The sequence below is a fragment of the Triticum dicoccoides genome, chromosome 6B, assembly GCF_002162155.2.
Source record: "Triticum dicoccoides isolate Atlit2015 ecotype Zavitan chromosome 6B, WEW_v2.0, whole genome shotgun sequence".
Taxonomy (NCBI): Eukaryota; Viridiplantae; Streptophyta; class Magnoliopsida; order Poales; family Poaceae; genus Triticum; species Triticum dicoccoides.
The window spans coordinates 708,497,664-708,513,003 of record NC_041391.1 but is presented as its reverse complement, the minus strand read 5'-3'; the positions used below and the strand labels follow the sequence as shown (position 1 = coordinate 708,513,003).

Genomic DNA, 15,340 nt, shown 5'->3' with positions numbered 1-15,340 from the left:
TAAAAAGAAACTGCCTTATTAATGATTGCACTTGTCTCTAATATAATCATCATATCGATAGCTAACGTCTTTTGGCATCTATGAGAACATGGATAACAACCCAAGGATAATAATGTAGTGCTTCTTCCCATTGAGATTAGATCTAAGTAATATGGCTATTCAAAAAGATGACGAATATGCTAAGATGGTACTACAGATTATCAATATGACTCGTTGCTGAGATAGAGTGACATACCATTTAATTTTGCATGTTGTTTGTGCAAGTGGAACGAACCCTTTGTTAACTCTTTTGATGGTGAAATCTTCACAGTATTCTTTGTAAAAATGTGTATTTTCAAACAATAAATAAATTGTGGAGTGTTAGTTACACCAAGCTTACAAAAGCTTCTTTTATGTTTTCTAAAACGGATGTTTTTTGTAGAGTGTTAGTTTCACCAAAGTTAAGTTACATTAGCTACACATTGTTTTCTATTAAATCTACCTTCAGAGGTGAACTAGACATATTAATGCCAATCAACGCCAGCCAAAATCCTATAAAATTGCAATTTGAGACCGTTGACTTTGTCTACGATTGCGCATACATATCCCGAGGAATGACTGGATCCAAATTAAGTGTTTCAGGAAATCTGATTAACATTTATTTTAACAGGGTTTTCAAGTCAAAATTTCTAGATGTGCAAATCTCAAGTTGTGGTATTACTCAGTAGTAATTTTAAATTTTGTTAACATAACAAGTGATACCACCGAGAGTACTAATAAAAGTACAAAATGAAGCACCACATCTTTACGGTCAAAGATAAGTGCGTTAACTATGAAAACAATTGTCTTTAGAGTTTGGAGTCACCGATTAGTAGGCTATCAATAATCATCATATAGATAGCTAACGTCTTTTGGCATCTATGAGAAGATGGATATCAACCCAAGGATAATAATATAGTGCTTGTCCCCATCGAGATTAGATATAAGTAATATGGCTGTTCGAAGCCGAATATGCTAAGATGGTACTACAGATTATCAATATGACTCGTTATTGAAATAGAGTGACATACGAGTTAATTTTGCATGTTGTTTGTGCAAGTGGATCGAACCCTTTGTCAACTCTTTTGATGGTGAAATCTTCACAGTATTCTTCATAAAAATGTGTATTTCCAATAAATAAATAAACTGTGGAGTGTTAGTTACACCAAACTTACAAAAGCTTCTTTTATTTTTTCTAAAACAGATGTTTTTTGTAGAGTGTTATTTCACCAAAGTTAAGTCACATTAGCTACACATTGTTTTCTATTAAATCTGCCTTCAGAGGTGAACTAGACATATTAATGCCAATCAAGGCCGGCCAAAATCTTATAAAATTGCAATTTCAGACCGTTGACTTTGTCTACGATTGCGCATACATATCCTGAGGAATTACTGTATCCAAATTAAGTATTTCAGGAATTCATATTAACATTTGATTTAACAGGGTTTTTCAAGACAAAATTTCTAGATGTGCGAATCTCAAGTTGTGGTATTACTCAATAGTAATTTTAAATTTTGTTAACATAACAAGTGATAGCCCCGAGAGTACTAATAAAAGTACAAAATTATGCACGACATCTTTACGGTCAGAGATAAGTGCGTTAACTATGAAAACAATTGTCTTTCGAGTTTGGAATCATCGATTAGTGGGCTAACTATGGAAAATAAGAAGTATAGTTTCGTGCAACTGGGCCCGAGCAACGTGAGTCGATGAACATGGTAATAAGACTTGTTAAGGTAGAGGGTTTATTAACACAAATGTACGAGTGCTGATTAAGACAGTTGGCATATAATGATGCAGGAGAGAGAGAGAGAGAGAGAGAGAGAGAGAGAGATGTTTCCTTTTTCCCACGGTACGAATGTCTTCCCGTAGGCACACGATTCCGATTTAATTTTATTTATCACCCCATAATTTCAAGAGCATGTAAACATTATTTGTAAATTATAATACAAAAGGATAATCTACCGTGTAAATATTTTGTGACTTCACTCGATGTTGTGGAATGTAAAAAGAAACCGCCTTATTAATGATTGCACCTGTCTCTAATATAATCATCATATAGATAGCTAATGTCTTTTGGCATCTATGAGAAGATGGATTACAACCCAAGGATAATAATGTAGTGCTTCTCCCCATCGAGATTAGATCTAAGTAATATGGCTATTCGAAAAGATGCTGAATATGCTTAGACGGTACTACAGATTATCAATATGACTCGTTGCTGAAATAGAGTGACATACCAATTAATTTTGCATGTTATTTGTGCAAGTGGAGCGAACCCTTTTTCAACCCTTTTAATGGTGAAATCTTTACAGTATTCTTCATAAAAATGTGTATTTTCAAAAAATAAATAAATTGTGGAGTGTTAGTTACACCAAACTTAGAAAAGCTTCTTTTGTGTTTTCTAAAATGGGTATTTTTTGTAGAGTGTTAGTTTCACCAAAGTTAAGTTACATTAGCTACACATTGTTTTCTATTAAATCTGCCTCCAGAGGTGAACTAGACATATTAATGCCAATCAACACCGGCCAAAATCTTATAAAATTGTAATTTCAGACCGTTAACTTTGTCTACAACTGCGCATACATATCCTGAGGAATTACTGGATCCAAATTAAGTGTTTCAGGAATTCTGATTAACATTTGATTTAACAGGGTTTTTCTTTCAAGTCAAAATTTCTAGATGTGCAAATCTCAAGTTGTGGTATTACTCAGTAGTAATTTTAAAATTTGTTAACATAACAAGTGATAGCACCGAGAGTACTAATAAAAGTACAAAATTAAGCAGCACATCTTTACGGTCAGAGATAAGTGTGTTAACTATGGAAACAATTGTCTTTGGAGTTTGGAGTCACCGATTAGTGGGCTAAGTATGGAAAATAAGAAGTATAGTTTCGTGAAAATGGGCCCGAGCAACGTGAGTCGACAAACATGGTAATACAACTTGTTAAGCTAGAGGGTACAGAAATGTACAAGTGCTGATTAAGACAGTTCACATCTAATGATGGGGAGGGGAGGGAGAGAGAGAGAGAGAGAGAGAGAGAGAGAGAGAGAACCAAAAACCTCAACATAACCTTAGAGCAACTATAATAAAGGGCTTATAGCAAATGTAACATCTAATAGCGAATCTATATTCTGCTTCTCATTAGCATGTCATCTATTGCATGTGTACTATGAGTAAGGATAATAATGGAGCCAATTGATGGGTAAATCTCATTACCATGTCATCCATTGTTAGTATAATGACCCACCAATATAAAAGTTAGCTACCAAGATATACTACCCCATTCATATCTAGCTACCTCACTCTTAGAGTTTCTTGAATCTCGTGGCTATAAATATGTAGTACGATTCTCTTCTTTCTCCTCAAACTTAACACAAATATGATGTGACAACTCGTGTAGCTTATTAACATCATTTTATTATACTAGCTCAAATAGCCAAGCTGGCAGGGAGTAGATCAAGTAGCTAACCTAGACAAATTGTAACACTAACACCACTCCTACATTTTATAATGTGGGAATTCTTAATTTTACTACCTATGTTAAGTATCGACTTTCTAGGCTTCCATGCTATCCTAAGCCATTTTTTGGAGTACTTTACATCATGACTAGTTTTGGGCGGGCCATGCCATGGACGTCACCTTCTTTCTCTTCCACCTTCTAAGCTCTCTTCAATTTTCAGACGTTCTGTATCCTCCCTACATCCATATTGATATGTTATCCTTCCTCTTCTCTCTCGCCCCTCCACTAAACACTACAATGCTAGACCAGTTGTTATGAGATCATCAATGCCTCGGCTGCTGTCTTGACCTGGTGCAATCGTGTGCATCATCGACAATGTAGTTGTTCAAAAAGAAAAAAAAATAGTTTGGAATTACGTGGCTCCATAAATCTTTAGAGGGAATCTAAGGAAAAAAAACCGGTAGTTTATAGTAGAGACGAACTTTCCATTGAGCTTCTTGATTTTAAATCACTAGATGTTTGTCATCACCACATCATCAAAATCCCTTTTATAGTAGTTAAGTACTTACATTCATCATAACGTTTGGGTCAATCTCTTGCTGAGTCACCCTTGCTCTTTTCCGTGTTAATGACTCATGTTTAAGCTAATTAGCTTGTACCAATATGCACACAAGATTAAGGTTGCAACACATGCAAGTTTAATAGTTGTGCCAATTTTGTTACGTAGGAGTATTTGTATGCATGCTGCCACTGTGAACAAGTTTACTGTTTTATGTATTTGTCTATCTTGTTGTACACTCTTTACATCATTACCACACTGATATCAACCCTCTGTCCTCATGCAGGTATTTTGTTGTTGTTGACGATATATGGGACGTGGGTACATGGGATGTTATTAAACTTGCATTTCCCGTGACTAGTTCTGGCAGTATCATAATCACCACCACCCGTATAAATGACGTTGCTGAATCATGTCGTTCAACACCATTCAGTGGAGATATTTATTGCATAAAGCCTCTTGACATGGTGCACGCTAGGCAATTATTTTACACAAGATTATTCAACTCCGAGGAAAATTGCCCCTCATACCTTAAAATAGTTTCTGAGCATATTTTGAAAAAATGTGCTGGGTTGCCTTTGGCAATAATTGCCATATCTGGTTTGTTGGCTAATACTGAAAGGTCAGAGGGTCCATGGAAACAAGTTGAAGGTTCGATTGGTCGAGCACATGAAAGAAATCCGAATCTTGAAGGAATGACGAAGATATTGTCACTTAGTTACTTTGATCTGCCAGCTCATCTAAAATCTTGTCTCTTATGTTTGAGTATATTCCCTGAAGATTCTCTTATTAAGAAGAAAGTTTTGATACATAGGTGGACTGCTGAAAGATTAATTCACATAGAAGCCGGATATAGTGCAACATATGAGTTTGGTAAAAGGTGTTTTAATGAGCTCATCAGTCGGAGTTTGATCCAACCCGGGAAGACAGACACATTTGGTAGGGTCAAGAGTTGTCGGCTTCATGACACAATTCTTGATTTCATCATATCCAAATCCATTGAAGAAAACTTTGTTACTTTGATAGGTGTTCCTAGTTTAACTGTTAGGACAGAAAGCAAAGTTCGTCGGCTCTCCCTGCAAGCCGGCAAGCAAAAAAAACTGATAGTGCCAACAAGCTTGGTGTTGTCTCATGTCCGATCACTTGATTTGTTCGGGATCTCAGTGGAAATTCCTTCTATGAATAAGTTCAGGCATTTGCGTTTTCTGGACTTTGAAGGTTGTGACCAAATGGAGAACCATCATCTTGAAAATATAGGGAGGTTGTTTCAGCTGAGGTACCTGAGCCTCCATGGAGCAAGGGAAGTAAGTAAGCTCCCAGAAGAAATCGTACACCTATGGTGCTTAGAGATACTGGATTTAGGAGGCACCTCTGTTTGTGAGTTACCATCCTCTATTGTCAAACTTAAGAGATTAGTGCACCTATTTGTCAACCAGAATGTTACACTTCCTTGTGGAATATCCAAGCTACAAGCACTGGAGAAACTGAAGGTTGTCGGCATCTGTAACCAGTCATTTAACTTTGTAGAAGAATTTTTACAGCTGCAGAGCCTGAAGAAGTTGACCCTTAATTTTAAAGATTATAATTTTACTGACCAAGTGAACGCTGGAAATGAGTCCAAGAAAGCTATTATTGTCGCTTCCCTCAAAAACCTAGGGAACCTTCTCTCTCTTACTGTTTACTATGGACAGGAATTATTAGAGGAAACTCTGGGCCCTGTGCCACTTAGCCTCCGGAAGCTTGAGGTCTTTGGTTCGATGATTCCCCATGTTCCAGAGTGGGTGGGCTCCCTTGCCAACCTCCAGAACTTACGCCTTGAATTGGTCGGAGCTGAGCAGAAAGATTTCTATATCCTTGGAGGCTTACCTGTTCTGCGTTATCTGGCTCTGTTCATTGATGAAAGTGGAAGTATGAATTTGAATACTCCTTTAACAGAAAAGCCTGAAGTAACAAGGGTCATAGTCTCTGGCGAAGTTGGATTCCCATGCTTGAGGATATTTAGTTATTATTTCCAGTTTGCTGGGATCAATATTTCGTTTGCGGCTGGAGCCATGCCCAAGGTAGATGTCCTCAACATAGCATTTGACGCAGAAAAAACTGAGTCTCTCGGTACTAGCGGTCCTTTTGTTCTTGGAATCAAAAATCTCCCCAGTCTCGTTACCCTCCACTGTTGTCTACGGGCGGGCCATAGAAGCAACGAGGCTGCAAAGGCTGCCATTCGGGAAGCAGCCAACGCACATCCTAACCACCCTACTCTATTATTCATTGAGACCTACCGTTGATGACTCGTTGCCGTAATCAAGGTACCAACTTTCCCCCCATAGATGGCCATGTACTTAAGTTCGCAAGATTTACGTATCTCTCTTATTACCACATGTGACCAGGTTATCTGTCTTTTCAGCTAAGGGAACAATTCCAATTAGGCTGCAGTCTCAATGCTTCGTCACTGCATTTCTGAGATCGAACGGTTCATCACTTTCTGCGATGGATGAGTCTATATGCAGGTACTCATTGAATCCTATATCTTTACTTTGGTTGTCGTGTATAAGATTATAATCCCAGCAACCCTAGCGTGTTGCAGCCTTCAAATAGAGATATGTCGACTCTGAAACTCTGAACCTGGATTTACTTCCCCGCACTTCAGTTAGCAGCAAAGTTCATTCTATTCTATACAGCACACGCCAGTTAGTAGCAGGACAAGTAACGCTCATGCCCATTTCTTCGATTTGCAGGAGAAGCTTGAGAAGAAGAAGGCAGAGTACGCGGAGAAGATGCGGAACCGTATCGCGATGATCCACAAGGAGGCTGAGGAGCAGCAGGCCGCCGTGGAGGCGAGGCGGCAGGAGGAGATGATCAAGTGCCAGGAGATGGCGGCCAAGCACCGGTCACAAGGGACCACGCCCGCCAAGAAGTTCCTTGGCTGCTTCGGATGAGCAATCGTGGAATATAATCATAGTGATCGAAAGTTGTGAAATAGCTTAGCTACAAGATGTGTTCTCTCTACTGCTCTTTGCTCTGTTCTTTTGGAACATCGTCATAGGCTTGAGTCATGCGTGGATGGGTAGTGTGACGCACATACGTAATGTAATGTAATGGGAGCTGTGCTTGCTTTCGTGTAGTATGATGCACATGTATACGTACGTAGTGTAAGGGCGCATGTTCTGTCTCGGTGTGTAGGATGTGTTAGAATAAATCCGAGCCATACCGTCGATCATCCGAGGACCAAGCAATCATACGAGCACGACACCGAGATTTGTTAACGAGGTTCACCGATATGGCTACATCCCCGGGGCATGACTACAGGCGCTCCTTCCCGTGACACCGTCACAATACCGCACACCGGCCACTCGGGCGCCGGCACACGCCGCCGGCTCCCCCTTGCGCGCCTGTGCTATTATGTTGGCATAGGTTACATCGTGTGTCTACCCCCGCTATATATGAGAGGCCTAGAATACAAGTGTCCTACTAGAACACGACTCCACATCCTATGTAAACACAATACAACTACAAGTCCAACTGTAACCCACCTCGTATATTTGACACAACTCCAACAAACTCCACCTTGGCGAATATACTCCACCACCTTGAATTTGTCCATGCGTCAAATTTCCATGTACATTGGACTTGAACTTATCCCATGAGTACCGCTGCTACTCCAAAGACTCCATGTGACTCCACCTGCAACTTGTAGTCCCTTCTTTTCTTGACCAGAGTCAACACTCGAGCAAAATTAAGTTCCTTGTTACTCTAGTTTGTGCTCTCAACTTCCAGAGTATCCGTCCAACACCATCACACACTGATCACTGACCTGCGTGAAATTGAACAACTCACATATTGGGTGTCACATAAGAGTTACCTGAACCCAACATCACCGCTCCTTTCTTGACTGCCTGTCTGAAACTTGAAGGAATTTTACCATTGCTTTTAGTCATCTCGAGTCAAATTCGCAGTTGTCTCAACACATGTATGACCACCAGAGCCCTGGCCCGTCTCCATGTCCCGTGCATACCACACGCCTCGCCGCTATTATGTCGAGCCTCTGCTGTCCCGATCGAGTCTCAAGGGTCGTGAAACCGCACCACTCAACCCCCACTGCAGAGTACCACCGATCATCACCGACCGATGACGAGTTTCACGCTTCCATCAAACCACTGGGCTTCAGTCCGAATTACGCGTCACTCGCTTTTCCTCGCCTGCTGAATAGGCTTCGACCTCGTCGACTTACACCGTAGCCCCTCAATCCAGCTCCACCTTCAACATGACTCCATGGTGGTTGTACGTGCCACCCCGCGCCCCGTCGACTTCAAGCTCTGTGTGTACACCACCTTGAATCAACCCCACGCCATAGTCTTGTCGAAGTCACACAAGCCCTCGGGCCTGCGCCACGTGTTTCCACGCCCCAGAAGTCCGTCACCATCAGCATCACGCTCATATGTCGTCGTCGCCGATCCCATCACCGTCTTCTGTACCAACCGACTCGCGTCGATCCATCAGACTGGCAAGTCTGACCAAGCCGAACTTCCGCGACTGTAGACACATCCCAGACTCCTCAAACCGTCACCGTGACCACTGCCATCCAAACACAAATGTGTACCAACAAAGAAAACCAAAGCGAAGTCTATATAGCCTTCCCGTGTGAACGTACCAAATCAGATTAACAAAGCTAGCTAGCTCAAACACCTGATTCATCACACGTCTGTAGCTGGCCTCTCCTTTTTTTTTTAATGACAGCATCACGATCTGACTAGTCTTTGTGCCAATTTTTTTCCCAAACAAATCTCAAGCATGTACGCACACAACCAGCTACCGCAGCCACTTTGTGCATGCCTCCAGCTCCATCCAGCACCGCACCAGCCAGGTGTTACGGGATGCACCAGGCTGCCACACCTTGCACGCCCTCCCGCTGACCCGCTGCACTCATGGGCATTGGGCCGTCCGGGACGCGCCACTACTGCACGCTGCCCGTGTGTTCCCCTCGATCGCCACGTCTCCTGACGAGACCTCGCGTAGAACACGCGGCTGCCATTGGCGTACCCGCCAGCCTCCACGCCAAGACCTATCACGCGGAAAACTGTTGCTGGCCTGCCACAAATCTGCTTTTGCTGTTGCCGTGCGAGCTGCTGCCTCCCGATTGCTTCGACTGCATCTTCCGTACGTTGATACACGATCGTCTCTTGTGACGAACTAAACCAGCGAACCAACTCGGCCTCCTCTAGATCAACTATTTAAGACCTCTGAACAACCTAGCTCTGATACCACTTGTTAGAATAAATCTGAGGCATACCGTCGATTATCCGAGGACCAAGCAATCACACGAGCACGACATCGAGATTTGTTAACGAGGTTCACCGATATGGCTACATCCCCGGGGCATGACTACGGGCGCTCCTCCCTGTGACACCGTCATAATATCGCACACCGGCCACCCGGGCGCCGGCACACGCCGCCGGCTCCCCCTTGCGCGCCTGTGCTATTATGTTGGCATAGGTTACATCGTGTGTCTATCCCCGCTATATATGAGAGGCCTAGGATACAAGTGTCCTACTAGGACACGACTCCACATCCTATGTAAACACAATACAACTACAAGTCCAACTGTAACCCACCTCGTACACTATATTCGACACAACTCCAACAGGATGGATGCTGCGTACTCAGGTTTCAGATATGTCAAGAAATGTGTCTTAACCATAGTTTTCAATTTCAGTTTCAACAAAATTTCAGCACCAACTGAAATCACTGAAATTCAGTGAAATTAAGTTATTTCAGTTTGTATTTCAGCCAAAAGGCTGAAATATTCATTTGAATTTAATTAAATATTTGAAATTTTCAAAAAGTATTTTGAAAAATATTTGATTTCCTGTGTACAACTGAATTTGCTGAAATATTTTGACCGAAATGTAATATTTCAGTGTCTACTGAAATTAATGAAATTCAGTGAATTACAGTGAAATCTCACTGAAAGTGAAAACCATGGTCTTAACAGTGTCACTCTGGTTCTTGTTATGCAGAGAAGGTCCTAGGCAGTCGGGTTCAGAGTTCACCAATTGTCCGCTCTCGCAACACTTTAGCAGAGTTCATTCAAACACCGAGAAAAGAGGCGCCTGCTTGGGCCGGGCTCCAAAGCCCGATACGGAAGCCCGAAAGGCATGTGAGATGTGATTGTTGGAGCTAATCTTGACATGTGTGTACGTGCATGTGTGCACTGCAAGTTAGTGGCCTAGAGATGGCCGGATCGTTTAGTCAGTTGTGTACTGGAGTGAGTCCAGTAGTTGGTGTTGGACTGGTCGTGGTGCCTAGAGCGATTCTAGGAGAGGATCAAGTCAGGTTGTTAGCTGAACACGGCTGGGTAGTGTTTGGCCGTTGAGTTAGTGGGCATAAGAATAGGGCTAGTTAGTGGTGTGAGTGGTGCATGGTAGTTGTGGCTGCATGCACCGTGGAGTGTCAAGTCCTTGTATAAATGGTTCCCTAAGTGAATGAAAAAAAGAAGCTGAGAGGGCTGTGGAGAAACAATGTAGCTCTTGTGCTGACAAGGAAGAATGCCTCAGCGCAAAGACCTTGGGGCTCTCCTTGTACGTGTGTGTGTGTGTGTGTTTCCTGAGAGTTTCTTCCATGGGTGTGTGTTTGAGAGAAACCACGAGAGGAAGAGTAGTCAGAGGAAGAAGAAGAAGCGGCGCTGCTAGGAGGCGGCGCCAACAGTGATTTTGGTTCTTCTCAGAAAAAATAGGTATAGTAATTTCAGGGTGGGCCAATGCCCCCAACTAATCCCCCCTTCTCTCTTACTATTAAAAGAGCGAACTGAAATTTTTCTACAGCCAACAAAACAAGTGTACGCGAGACAATCAGCAGCATCGGATCTAATCCACCCAATAAAATTCAATAGTCAATATTTCTTCGATGGTCCGCCACCTAATCAAATGGTTCAGATTCAATGTTTTGCTGGCAGACTCCCTCGTGTAGGTTCTGCTGCGATCCGATCGAAGGCCTGTATCCCCAAAACACAGAAAATGTCGCATGACATGCCTTTATCTGACGAGAACGATCCCGACCACCACGACCCCTGCAGATGCGCCTGCAGCCGATGGCGTTTTGTTGCAAGGGCTCGGGAGGGCGTACGACAAGGTGGCTGCCCACCGGCATGATCAAGAGATCGAGGCGGCTCGATTGATGGAGCCCTTGTTGGGCTTTGATCTAAATACTCCGCCGGCTTTAAAGCCATGGGGTTTGGTAGATCGAGATCGAGAGATAGTGGGTGACTCGGGAGAGAGCAATCGGGTGGCGGCGGCTTAGAGCACAGTCAGGTCACGATGGTGCCTTGGGAGGACGAGCGCGATGGCGACTGGACGAAATTCGTGTCTTTGTACACCACCCCTTCCCTCAACGCACCCACATGCCTATCCTATTACAACCAAAAATTTCTTCTAAATTTTGGTTGTGAACTTATAATCATATGCACTCATGATTTAACCTTGCATGTTTGGGTTCTGAAACTAACAAGACAAACATTTGAATTCAAATTCAAATTCAATTTGAATTTAAAATTGGAGGTCATGGAAGTTTCACCGGAAATGATTTTCAGAAAACCTGCATAAGGGCGAGAAAGAAATTTCCTAAGATAATATTTGCCCTATTGTTTTTAGTGAAACAGAGTTTGAAAATAGTTTAATTTGGAAATTAAAAAATAAGTGAATTTCTGGATAAAAATAAAGAAAACAAAAAAACAGAAAAGAAAAGAAAAACTACTTGCAAATAGGCCCATTAGCTACTAACAAAAAATAGTTTGTCAAAAGTCCTTGGAGAAAAGTTCAACTACGCAGGAATATTCTCAAGGGATTTTAGGAATAGTTTACCTTCTGAAGAAAATTTAAATTTGAAAATAGAGAAAAAATAGAAAAAGGAAAAAATAAAACAACTTGCAAATAGGCCATTAGTTACTAACAAAAATAGTTTCTCAAAAGTCCTTTGTGAAAAGTTCAACTAGCCAGGAATATTATCAATGGATTTTATGAATAGTTTACCTTCTGAAAAATATTCAAATTTAAACTTAAATTTAAAAACTGAGAGCAAAAACAGAAAACAAAAATAGAAAAGGAAAAGAAAAAGAAAAAAAGGGCGAGCCAGCCAGCCAACCAAGCCAGGCACGACCCAACTAGCCAGTCGACCCAGCCCTGCGCCTGCGCTCTCTCTCTCCCCCTTTCTCCCACTGACAGGGAGGGCCCCCACCTTGTACATTCAAATTCCTCGCGTTCACGTGCACTCGACACTCGAGAGCTTTGACGATGCCCACAACTCACACGAGCCTCCCAACGCCATCCCCAGCCCCGGCCAGGACCGCCAGCAACCTCCTCGAGCCACGCCGCGTCCAACCGTGCCCCTCGCCACGCCAGAAACCCCCAAGAACGCCGCCCCAACGACCTCCCGAGCCGTGTGCCACCGTCCCCATGTTTTCCCGTAAGTCTCCACGACCTAGCCACCGCGGTGAGCCTCTATCTAATCTAGACTATTCGATCTAGATCCAACGTGTAGATTAAATCATGTTTAGTTTTAAAAAACTGAAACAGTATCGGCCAATCAGAGCATGCCACGTAGCCAACCTTATCCAAAACATTATCCAGAACAATTTCGTCAACTAATTGTTTTTAAAGTTTTGCAAAAAAAGCCCCTAGAATTTAAAACCATCACAACTAGTTATCTAGAGGGCCAAATTGAATGATACTTTTTGCTAATGAAACCTTATGAAATGATTTTTCAGAATAATTTTAGAAAAAGTAAATTAAAAAAATCAAATTTGAATTTAAAATGGAATAGTTTAAATACTAAATAGGGCATAACCTTTAATGTACAAATCCAAATTAGGTGATTCTTTTTACATTTTGGAGCTAGTGAAATGTAGTTTAATTTAGCCTACTCTTGGTAAAAATATGAAAAAAATTATAAAATAGTTTCTCGACATAAAATTAGTAACTCTAGTTTCACATTTATTTGAATTTTTTATTGAAATAAAATTTGTAAATAAACCAAATTCAATTAGAATAAATCATAGACTCATTTAGAACATGACAAAACATCAAATAAAATATTTTTGAAAATAATTTGAATTAAATGAAACTAATGTAGATAAACGCTATCTAATTTATAAAGGAAAATAGTTGAACATTAATAGGTCATTAAAATTTAATAGTTGGATCACAATGACCTGATAGATATAAAATTCAATTTGAGCAACTCGCCTGGTAAAGTACACAAACCTGCGCACAGTGTATAAATCTGGTCATGATTAGTCGTGCCCCCGGTTATAGACAACTTTTGAGCAACTCACCTGGAATTGTCAGCTCGATCTCATAACCACTTCTTTAAAAATCAATGGGTTGAACCAAAGGGGGGGTATGGAGCTGATCTAGAGGACTGGGGTGTACCAGGGTCTCTGGAGAACGGTTTGGGGCAACCGTGTGAGGCGGAAGTCCACACATTCAAACTTTTTTGGGTGAACGCATGATACGGTCCACCCAGGACTACTGTGTGAGGCGGTACATCCAAGTATTAGAGTAGACCACTATAAACTATATATGGCAAAACTATGTTACTGCAAAAGGCCTTGAACCCCACTAGCCAAAAGTGCATGTTGGTGAATAGGTTTTCAATGAACTGTGGACTTGCCAATGCATTCAATGCATTGACCCTAGTGGCTGCAACGTATCATCTTGCAGATGATTTCTACAAGGAGTGACTTACGTGGGGTTTCGTGCCTCCACTCGACATGCTTCCCCATGGTGTTGATAGAGCTTACCAAGAAGTCTACCTTAGATTTGCTTTCGTTTTCGCATGTTATGAACTTTGTTTGATTATTTAAGACTATGTATTTGACTAACCTATGGCTAGGGTTAGTAAGACTATTTGCTTTCTAGATCATGCGAAGTAATAAAGGATGCATTTGTGTATGATACAACATCGTTGCCGTGTATGCCGACGATTCGATCCAGGGGGTGGCATAGAAACACACGGAGACCGTATGCCTGAAAAGATGGGTCCCCTTGCTCTGAGAGGTCGAGGACGGGCTCCTCCGGCAAGCACGGAGCGCTGATGGTCTCTTTCGCCCATGGTCGGATCTGCGCGTCAGTAGCTGCGGGAAGGCAAGGATCTGGGCATGCTCCATGACCACCACAACCAAGGCAAGGAGCACTGCTCCGACCTCCTATCCTATGGCTCCAAGTCTGACGACGCCCACGACCAGGCGTGCTCCCCTCCAAGGTATGAGGAACATTGTACATTGATATACTGATTGTATTTGCAAATTCTGTACTTTGTGGTTATATCAATGTAGTGAATTAGTTTGCCAAAAAAAAGTAGTGAATTTGAAGTGCCAGACTGTTGTCAATACCACTCAATCTGCAGTTCGACCCCTTTTCATTTTTCCCTCTGGTTCTGGGCTTCTGGCGACTTTGGCCATGCACAGATAGTTCAGAAAGAAACAGGAACACAAGGCCATCAGTGAACTACTTTTACAACAGTATAAGTTATGCATAGCCTTTAGCTATTGAACTATTTGGCAGTGAAAAAGTGTTGAACTATTTAGCTCCCAGACAATCTGTTTGACTTCATGTCCATACGTGACCAAATAGTTTTCGGCTGATAAGTATCACTAGAACTAGCCTGAAATTTGACTTCTCGAAACATGAAAAGCAGAGGCTTACTTCAGCAACACGGGGTCAGTTCCCCTCACCGGCTACCATTTGTCTCGGATTTTAATTGTGATTTTTTCTGGAGATTTCAGGATACTCACACGCACCCGCGGTGAGGTGGGCGCTGGTGCCAGCTGCAGGGAGGGCGTGCCGGGTGTGGGATCATTTGTACATCCAAGCGCACCGCGCGTGGTACCACTGGGAATTAATACCTCGTCCCGCTACCATGGCTGGATGTGAACCTCCCTCACGGTTGGCACCTTGACCCCCATCGCATCTGCGTCTACCCCCATCGCTGCCGCCTCGAGCTCGAGCACAAGCCCACGCCGCCAACACCCTCCATCGTTGAGAGGTACCGGTGGCAAGGGTACGTGCAAGAGTGGGTGAGCACGCCACCATGTGGGTGGGTGCGACGCCCAAGCAGGAGGCGACGTACCTCCAGCAATGGAAGGCTTGCACACTACCATAGGAGCGGGCCCGAGGTGGAGCGGACGGCCTTTTAATGTATAACTATCTTTATGTTATTTTTGTGTTTTTTGTTTTCTGTTTATTTAGTTTTCTTTTGTTTACGCGGACAATGCGCCGGCCGTGTTAGGCGCACCATCCGACCTAAATGAAAA

At 42.5% G+C, this 15,340-nt stretch overlaps 1 pseudogene; it reads left to right on the top strand.

Moving 5' to 3' along the window:
- LOC119325517 overlaps positions 1-7,134 on the top strand; it is a 9,610-nt pseudogene extending 2,476 nt beyond the window's left edge.
- The last annotated feature ends 8,206 nt before the right edge of the window (positions 7,135-15,340 follow it).